Here is a 10,683-nt window from a genome sequence, read left to right on the forward strand (position 1 = left end):
TCAAAATAGGGACGGCAGGAAAAAAGAAATTCTCAGTGACATAGAGATAAGTATTTCCAAAATCAACTGAGGATGCACATTGGAGCACACATGTGAGCCAGTGGATCCTGATAAGAGAGACAAACAGAAAGACTGAAAGATCTGGACAAGGCCCCCAAACTGCAGCAAACAGATTAGATCCAAAGATAGCAATTATTTGGTTGACAAATTCTTGAAAAGATTTTTGTTAAAGGTAAATTCCAAAAACCGTTGGACTATTAGGGAGGTAGGGAGACGCCATATTTTTTAAAGGAATAGTTTAGCAATAAACAAATATGATATTTGCTTTCTTGCCATGAGTTAGATGAGAAGACAACTCTTATGTCTGGCTTAAAGAAGAAGTCTGATAGTATCTGATTGTTATGGAGAAATTACCCTACTTCTCACTTGATTTATTACTTCAGTAAACAGTTTTTGAATGAGTTTATGGTCTCAATCACTCATTTTAAGTCTTCTTCCATACAGCATGATGTTCATTTAGTAAATTATGGTCCCGATTTAGAGTAAAATAAATGATAAAGCAGGGTATGCTTTGCTTATTTCTCAGTGAGTCCATCCAGCCTTTTATCTGTAATGTGAAAACATGTGTGACCAGGTGAGCCAGCTGTGGACAAGTCAAAACTAAGCGCAGCTTAACTCACAGTACATCACCACTACTGGCTCCAACAAACCAACATGGCAACAACCATCATTTCGAACTTGAGGCTTCAAAACGGTACTCCACAAACCAATGGGTGATGTCACATAAGGTTCACACTTTATATGAAGCTACACTGTTAGATTAGCATAAAGACTGGAAACGGGGAAATAGCTAAGACTGCCTCTGTCCAAAGGTAACCAAATCTGTCTACCGGCACCTCTAAACCTCCCTAATTAACATATAGATTAATTATAAGTGTAAAATTGACACATTGTGGTTTTATGGAAGGTACGATGCACAGTAATGACAAGACTCCTAGCTTCAGACAGAGACAGGCTAGCTATTTCCCTCTAAATTCACTGTAGCACTAGTGAGAAAGATTTTATTGGGGTATGACTACATTTTCTGGTTCAAACTTAACAGCCCTTAGGGTGTGAAAACTAAAACAAACATTTGATGTATCAAAAATTCACTTTTTGTTCTGTCAATGGAGCAGCTCCAGGCTATGCATCAAAGTAACACAACAAATCAAATATTTTTCTCACTTAGAGAACTGCTTATTTTCAAAAATTCACAGCAAAGTGTCTGCAGGCGCAGGAAGAAGTTTCTGTTGAGTTTTCAGGTTTGAAGCACCAACCCTGCAGACAGTGACTTCTAGATTCCTGAAGCCACAAGTGCTGATGCAGTTTCTCCCTAGTGTGCCCTGGTTTTCGGAGGGTGGCGTGACAGTGATGGATAGCTGTACGCTTGGTACCAATAAGAGCCTTCAAGTGCTCGATTTGGGGGCCAGGGCTCCAGTAGATGGGCCCTCCAGGAGACCTACTCTAAATTAAATCCTCTGAGGCTGCCAGGCCACTATGACGCTTTCCCTGTGCCCTACGCCCATTCTCGACCATTGACTCCAGCCAGCCTCACTTTTGTTCCCCAAGAACAAGTTTTTCCTCCTTAATTAATTCAACAAAAAGTAATTAAACCTTTGCATTTTGCCGACATGCCTCGTCTGCCCCCACCCTTATGAGACACAAAGAAAAGGTAGGATGGAGAGAGGGGGCGCAAGAAATTAAGAACACTCAGTGCCAAATGACCGTCGGAAGCAAAACAATATTAGCCCCCTGAGTCAGTGGCCAGGACTCATAATAAAGGAATAACAAGACCAGGCAGAGAGCTGAGATGAATGCTCCGCGGTGGTAGTGCAGGTTGTATTGTTCGGCAGGGAGGTGAAGGTTGCTGAGGTGGACGGCCCCAGCCACAGAGCCCGCTCTTAATTTGCTGAGTGATGTAAGTCCTCAGGGGTGCGTGTTGTTTGGCCCTGAGGGGTAATAATGTACTTGGCAACTCTCCTCGTCTCGACTGTATTCAGCACTTTATGTGGAAATTAAAAAAAAAAAAGGATGTTTCCTCAGTTCCCATAAACTAAAAGCTCAAAATATATATATTTATTTTCATTTATTAAAAATGTTTTTAGAGTGTCTCCAGTAGTACAGTTTTGGCCTGAAATGAAATCGAAAAATGAAAATGAAAAAGTACATTAATAATCCATAAATCTAACTTTGATCAATATGTCTTTCCTCAATGGATCCCCTTCATCATTGAGTAAACTGACGACTCCAGACTAACATATTAGGTTTAATGTATAACAATAATAGTACAGAACAAATGATAAACTGTACAAATAACAAGGGTTGTGAGAAAATATTGAAAAATTTTGAATTGTTTTATGATATTGTATCAATCCTCAAGAACACTGTATCAACTTTGGTGTTTACAAATAGTAAAATATAAAAAAAATAGCAATATATACTCCTTTGCTTTTAGTATTGCAAAATATATTTAATCACAACCTATATCGTGAGATATATTGTGGCAAGATTTTAGCCGGCCCTAAATAGGGACTGCTATAACTGCAGGAAGTTTGTGTAAAATGAGCAATTTGGATGAATTTTGAGCAGATAATTTTATGTGAATATTGTATCATAGATCAGTTTTCCTGATAATTTTAGGGAAGTTTTTATTTAATTCCCTGTCTGCATTATGTATTATTAACATTTTTAACCATAATACATACATAATAGGTTTATTTTTTGACAAATTCTGTGTTTTATTCTCCTTTCACCCCTTAAAATCAATGAGGCCCCATTAAGCTTTGATGATCTCTATGGGGGGTCGGGACCCCCAGGTTGGGAACCAGTGAATTAGTCTATGGACAGAAAATGACTTAGCAACTACTTAATTAACTATTTTTATTTTATTTTATTTGTCTTTGGACTGTTAGTCGCACAAAACAAGTTTGGGTTCTGGGAAATTGTTTTGTACGTGTTTTTTAAAGATTAAACAATTAATTGCTTAATTTTAAACATAATCACAGATACTAAAAAATATTGTTAGTTATAGCCCTATACACAAGACATGCTGGATCTAATATTGCTACCTTCTTTTATTGTAATTGGTTAATATAGTTATAGCCCTACAACTGCTACTACTAACTGTAATATTAATAATAATTAGAAGCTCTTTGGACAAATAGGGGACACAAAAAATGTCTTAGATAAATCTAAAAGTATTTTGACTTTATGTGACAAGGTGGACATTAGTGGAAAAAGTACATTTACTCACTAAAGTATGTTACCTAAAGTACAGTTTTGAGGTACAGTATGTCTACTTTACTTAAATATTTTCATTCCATGCTACTTCATACTTCTACTCCATTACATTTATCTGTCAGCTTTAGTTACTCATTATTCATGCAGATAAATAAAACTAAACCCAACATAATATAAATCGGTTAAAATTAGCTCCATATTAACAAGCTACATTAAAAACACACATACACACACACACATCACGTCAATGCATCAGTAATAATAATCTTCTGATAATAACAAAAAAACAACAATCACAGACCTTTTTCTGTTTAAAGTACTTTTATTTTTAATTCTTCAAATACATTTAACTTATCGTAATTTTGTACTTTTGCTTATGTGACATTTTAATGCAGGAATTTTACTTTTAGGATTTTAACATTGGGATATTGATACTTTTACTCAAGTAAAGAACCTAATTCTTCCAGCAGCAATTAACGCACAGTATACATGTTTATGTTCTTTAGACCCCTCTAGTAATTAACTCAATTTCCATGGAGCACATGATCCATCAACACTTCACTTGCATTCTCAGCATTTCATTTCCATACGTAGAACACCCATCAGGCATATTCAGTGTGATCAGATGATTTACTGTTTTAATACAAAGCTTTACATGAAATTAGGATAGTTATTTTTATTCTCTCTGGAGATTATAAATGATTCATGGCCTGTCTACTGGGTGTGGTCTGGGGATGTCTTGATGGTTTGTCAAGTAAAGAGAAAAGTTGGTTAAGCCCATGTCTTTGAACTGTGATGTTGGGTCAGACAGCCAAGGCAGATATTTGCCCAGCAAATATTTTAATCCCCAACTAATCACTTGGTGAGTCCAGTGGGTGGAGGTTTGGGGTTGTGGGGGGGTTGAGGGCTATGTGAGGGGGGCTGCCGCGGTGGCCTGGCACATTCTTCCTGTCAGTGACACGCCCTTTTTTCCAAGGGGATTGTGGGAAGAGTCAAACAGGGCGACCTCCGGAGTGAGCCGCTGGATGGCAGGAGGCGTTGACTCAGGCCCTGCAGAAAAGCCACGTGGGTGCATGCATGTGGCACCCACCTCCATGCTGTACTTACAAATCCACCTAAACTCCCATGAACAAATGGCTGTAATTAATAAGAGATATGTGACTCCATTTGTCACTGATCTAAATGTGAAATCGGAGATATAAATGAACATTGTGAGTGTGCGTCTCTTTCATCTTCAGCATAAAGAATCTGCCCTCTAGAAGCCCCACTCTTTCTGCACTTTGGATTACATTTCCTTTGAGTGAAAATGCTGCGCATGCACTGCTCACTCTAAACATTTTTTCCACTGATGCAGAGGAACACGCTCTCACGCTGTGGCACTCCAGATTCCTCAGCCATTCTGTGACTCTTGGCATTTGCTTATTATCAGAATATTCTTAATCATAGTGGAGACAGTGCCAGTGGAGAGAGTGAGCTGAGAGAGAGACACGTCAAAACATCTTCAACCGTAAAGGACCAGACAGCAAGCGTGATGGGCAAATTAGTCAGAGGCGCTGCCTAAATGGATGGTGAGGGCACAGGGGGAGAGATAGGGAGTACGAGTGTGTGTGAAAATCAGAGAGGGAGCAGAAAACAGAAAGAGAGGAACCTTCTCCATTTCACCATTCAGCGGTGCCTCCTATTCCCGAAGCACTTCGCCAGATCACAACCCACTAACTGATAGAGAAATAAATTAAGGAAAGGCTGCTCAAAAAGATATGATTCTGAAGGAGATTTAAGGAGTGGAACTGATTGTGCATGTCTGATTCCTGTGCTTCAGAGTCCTCACCCGGGGGGCTTGGCTTTCAAAGCTGAGTGACTTGCACAGAGAAACACTCCATTAACAAAGTTCAGCTCTCCTCTGAGCCCCCCCCCTTCCTCCCCTCTCCTCTCCCCCCTTCTCCCACCACAGAAGACCTCTCCCAGGCAGCACAGCTTTTTTTTTTTCTAATGATGTTTCAGGGTGCTGTGCCTTAATATACAAGAATATTGTACATAAGAGAGCAAACAGTTGACTGTGGGAGCTCCAGGCCTGGTTAGAGTCTGAAAGGATAATTCCAGTTTATTACAACTTGGGTTGTATTTTCCTACATTTGGCCATAATTCTATCTGCTATGATAATAATGTACTCACCAAGGTAATTGCTGAGATCTGAGAACATCATAAAATGTTGTTGGGGCATGATTATTAAGATTGTTAAAAATAAATAGTTTAGCCAGATTACCCAAACAAGGGAAGCACCGATCTGATATGAAACGGTATTCCTTAAACTCAGAATAGACAGTGTCACATGTTGTGCATATTGTAAAGTCCTCTGAGACAAATTTGGAATTTTGGGCTGTATAAATAAAACTGACTTGACTTGTGGAAACTAAGGCAAGTACAAGAGGTCAAAGTTGGACCAGGAAGTCATCTTTAAACTGTGATAGAACAGGTTAGGCAATAATTTTACCCTTTCTTTTCCAAATAAGTTTGGCTGGCCAGGCGGTTTCTATCATCTGCTTGCTTGTGCTCGCATAACGTCTTAATTAGTGAGTTTTAGAGGTCTAATAAATTTTGATGCTCTTTTAACTGCCTTCTCTGCTCTGTCCACTTTAATGATGCTAAACAACTAATTTGCATACCGAAATTGTGTTAAAGGGTTAACATTTGCTGAGGCAGATCAGGGAGACAGAGGGGCATTGAGCAGGCAGCATGGAGGAGAGCAGTAGCTTGGGTCCCAAGTACCAGGATTAGAGTCATGGGACTAGGCAGAGGCAGCACCATTACCTCTGAGTGGAAAGGCTCAAACCCAGTGACTCCTTCTCAGATCAGATGGAGAGAAAAAGACTCAGATAAAGGAGTAAGAGAGAAAGAAGCAGAGAGGGATGGAAAGAGGGGGCATGCGTCCGAGAAGAGGATTGCACAAGTGCAGAGCAATTAGGTGTGGTGGGATGGGGAAGATGTGTTTTTATGGTCAGAGGAGAGTCTCGTGATCACTTTGAAAGAGTGTGTTCATAATCTCCATGGAGGGGTTACTGTACTGAGAATGATTGTGGTAATGGAGGTCAATTTCTGGCTGAGGAGCCTGGATGGGCCATCGCCACTAAACTTCATTTAACTTAGTCCTTCTGAATCCATCTGATACAAGTCCCCCTCAAACCCCATTCATAAATCCCTGTATTATTCCAGCGGGGCCCGTTATCACCTGAATGTGTTGCAACTTTATTGCTCGGCTCATGTCTACGACTGAGCTCTTGACCATTAACCCCTTTAACTAGTCAATATGGCATTGGACATATTAGATTTTTCTTTGCATGGGCGAGAAGAAGAAGAGGAAGCGCTAGGTGAGTGTGGATAATTGAGCAGTCTGCAGGCATGGAGCCCAGAGATAAGTGAAAGAGTCAGAAATTGAGTGTGATGCTGAGGCAAGGGCCGGGCCCTTTATTTGATGGAGAAAAGAGGAAACGGGGGGAAAAGGAGAGGAGGATGTCTCTGAGGAGGAGAGATAGACAGCAGCAGAGCGAGGGACTCAGAGACAGAGAAGGGGAAAGATATGGATGGCAGGCGGCAATTACTGAGACTGAGGCTCCATGTGAACATAGCCAAGTGTGTGTGTGTGTGTGTGTGACAGTATGTGAGGAAGAGAGAGGCACAGAGCAAGAGGGGGGGAAGAGGAAGAGGGAGGATTGAGATCTCTGCCTGCCTGGGCCCCTGCTGACTCTCATACAGGCAGATCACAGGCTCATCATGTCAGCTCTGTTTGTGGAAATCCTCCCTCATCAAATGACAAATTTGCTACACGTTTACCTTTATCAGATCTGAGAAGAGAGGCAGAGGAGAAGAGCGAGGGAAAAGGGATGCATGTGTGTGTATGTGTGAGTGCCTCTCTCTGTCGCCGCTACCGTCGAGGGGCCAATTACTTGCTCCTCCGAGAGCAACTCTGCCATCTCAGGCCTTTCATTCAGCCTCCCGCCCTCCTCCTCATCCTCAGAAACATCTGTCTCTGAATATGCAATGAGCGTGTCAAAGAGAATACACCCACGTCCTGTACATAGCTAATATTTGCTAACATCAAACCTGTCTGTTCTGCCTCTAGTGCCGTGTACACCGCTGGAGCAGGATGCCACTGGTGCTGCTGGGAACCTCTCCCCCTCCTGCTGTAAGATTACTGGCCTTGTTACTGACACCATGCCTCGCTTCCCTCCTCCTTCTCCTCCTCTTCCTCCTCTCCGACTCCCCTTTGGCCGTCCTCCTCTTATCATCCAGAATGCCCCTTCGTCTTCTTCGTCTTCTATTAGGGCTTAATTAACTGGACTTCAGGCCTCATCAGCCTCCTTAAATAAACATCAATATTGACCAAAGTTTTGCATGTCAGGTTATCTGGATTTCCATGGCTCATGGATGGTGAGTACATTAAACCTGCCTTCACTTGCCTGTAGTAAATAGGAAAATATTCAGTATCTTGTGGTATTTTATTGGCTTAAGTATTTACACTGAGGAGAAGCCTAAGATCAATAGAGAGATGAGAAGATTTGATTATATCTATAGGATTTTGTACTTGTGAAAATGAGGGCATTTATAGGAGTAGTATTCTAATCTTCAGGTACATTGACTCTTCAGTTATTTATCTTATGTGTTAGTTCATTTAACAGGGACTGCTGAATAACTGGCAGAAGCTAATTTGCAGTGTCTGCCTCCGGTTAGGTTTTTGAATGCTTTGTTTTGAAAACTTAAAATTCTGAGTTCTTTAATTCATACAACAGATAATTGATACATTACAAATAATAAGAACACGTGAATATTAAATTTAGTTCAGCTTGTTTTCTGTGTCTTTGGTTTCTGATGTAGCAGGCCCAGAGATGTCGATGCATTCTTTGTCCTAGTACGTACATGACCCACAATGCAACTTGACTGCCAACAGTTTGGTTGGAGAATCTGGTGTGTTATGCTAGTAGCGGCTAATGGAGCTTCAAGCCACTAGCCTCAAGTGGAGATGAGGATTGGGATACAGGTCTGGTAACCTCATCTCTCTCCAACTCCAACCCCACAGACCTGTTTCAGTTTCAAACTTGTGTACTTCAGCCTCACCCGAAGTAGGTTTGTCAGATTTCGTGCTGCTCCCCCTGGAGCCACAAAAAGTCTTTATACACTTTTTTGGTATATGCAGTTACTTCCCAAGAACCTAACAGACATAGATGTGTAAAATCCTTGGAGATATCACATGATATAAAATGTAAAGCTGCAAGCAAAGTAAAGATCCCGCTGCCTCAAGCGCTACCTCCCAGGACTCAGACACCTCTCGATTAAACCACTGATCCTAACCACAGATAACTCTATACATTCACCTCGCCATTGATAAAGGGAAAGTGTGAAGGTTTCCGTCTAGATTCCATTATCTGTAAAACCTTGATTTGGCTCCCTCTTCCTGACCTCTATGCTTTTGGAGATTTTGGGAACCAACACTTCATGAATGAGATAGGAGAAAATAGCAACAGAGACACTCTCTCTACTCTGTCTCTGCTGACTGATGAAGATTAAAGAGACAAAGACACAGAGAGAGAAAGATTATAGGAGAGCAGAGATTGACTGCTAGGGAAAGAGAGGGAGAGAGAGAGAAAGGGTAAAAAAGGGAGGGAGGTAGAGAGAGAATGGATGATAGCAGGCTATGACAGAGAGAGAGAGAGTGAGGGAGAGCATTTGCATAATGTCCTCCACCACAGTAAGTCCCTGAGGCTAGCCATGCTGGATAACAGAGGACCAATACTCTTAATTCAATCTCTTTATTTTTCTAATACTTCAGAAATTAATAATTCGTCCCCATTCCACCCCCAGCCACCCCCTCTCGTCCGCAAAACCACCGTGAGCGTCGAGCTGAGCTGCCTAAGTTTGTAACTTTAACCCAAGAAATTGATGTGAGCAGGCCTTGAGGCAGACCTGCTAATGAATGGATAGAGAGAGAAAGAAGAAAGTTAAAAGATGGTCTTTTATAAAGTAATTTAAGAAAATCCTGTTAGCTGGATCAAGTACAAGAGTATAATTTCTCAAAATGGGAAAAAGAGGAGCTTTCGCGCCTCTCCCGCACACTTAATAACAAAATTAAGGAGGTAAAAAGATAAAGAGAGGGAATCAATTAGGCCGAGCCTGGTAAACAGTGCTTAGAGGGTGGGATGGCCCATGGAGGTGGAATGATGGGTGCGATGCTCAAGTGCTCACACCCTCGGGCGGCCCAATTCCACGCCACCTCCCACACTGACATCCTGAATGAGAACTGGGCTGGGTGAGGCCAGAGGGGGAGGAAACTCAGGACAGGTAGACACACACAGCTCTCTGTCCATGCAACTGCACTCATTGTCATGCTGAATTTTGTTCCTTAAAAATGAGAAGAAGGTAACACACATTTAATGTTCATTCACAAATTAATCTTGTATATATTTCTTTTTTTTTTTTCATGTAATATTATGCAACTCACACTAAAACATTTACTGTAAGATACATTTTTCTCTGCTTGATTTCAGTTTTTTCCCCTCTAGTCTTCTCCTCTCTACCGTTGCCGGCATTCACTAGAGTACTGCTCTTTTTTCTCAGGTTCATGATGACATTATCGTTCCCCTATGGCGGAGACATGGAGAGACACCCATCAAGTAGACAGCCTGTTAACCAGGCACTAAACACACTGGAGATAAGAGGAGATTATCAGACTGTTATTGTTCCAAAGGGGAGTCCTCTGTCACAGAGACCTGGCCAGGCTCAGTCAGTCAGAGAGGAAGAAGGGATGGATGGTACAGTATGTGGTGATGGTGATTACTTAGGGGGAAGGGGATCCCTCACTATCTCTTTCTTCTGGTGTAAGCATAACCTTGGCTGCGTTGCCTCTGGGACTAAAAATCTAGATAAATATAGACGAGTGATATTTGACATTTGTTTTGAAAATGACATCATCTGTTAGAATATTTTAAGTGTGGACTGACAAGTGTGTGCATACAAGTGTACATGTAAATGTACAATAAAGCAGTGGATGTACATTTAATGCAATCTTTTTTAAAAGGTTTAACCCCTTAACATACATTTCTGATTCTGTCTTCCCTTAAGTAGCTTTGTTAAAATCATCTTATTTTTCATATAAATAAATCTCATGTCTGCTGGTTCCAACAGCCTATATATCACTGTAACAGTATATCTATATAAAATTAAATGTTCAAACTCCATCAAAAAGAAATATTGTAAATGTCTTATGCATCATTTTATACACCTTTCCCCCAAAACTCAGCCTGACATGATATTTGTTATCTTTATAACTTTTGGAGTCCACTAAAAGTAAAACGTTTAGTTGCATAGCATGTATTTGTAATGACTCTTATATATATATTTATTATATTTATATAT

The sequence above is a fragment of the Morone saxatilis genome, unplaced genomic scaffold (assembly GCF_004916995.1).
Source record: "Morone saxatilis isolate NCDOM2014 unplaced genomic scaffold, NCSU_SB_2.0 Contig3, whole genome shotgun sequence".
NCBI classification, from domain to species: domain Eukaryota; kingdom Metazoa; phylum Chordata; class Actinopteri; family Moronidae; genus Morone; species Morone saxatilis.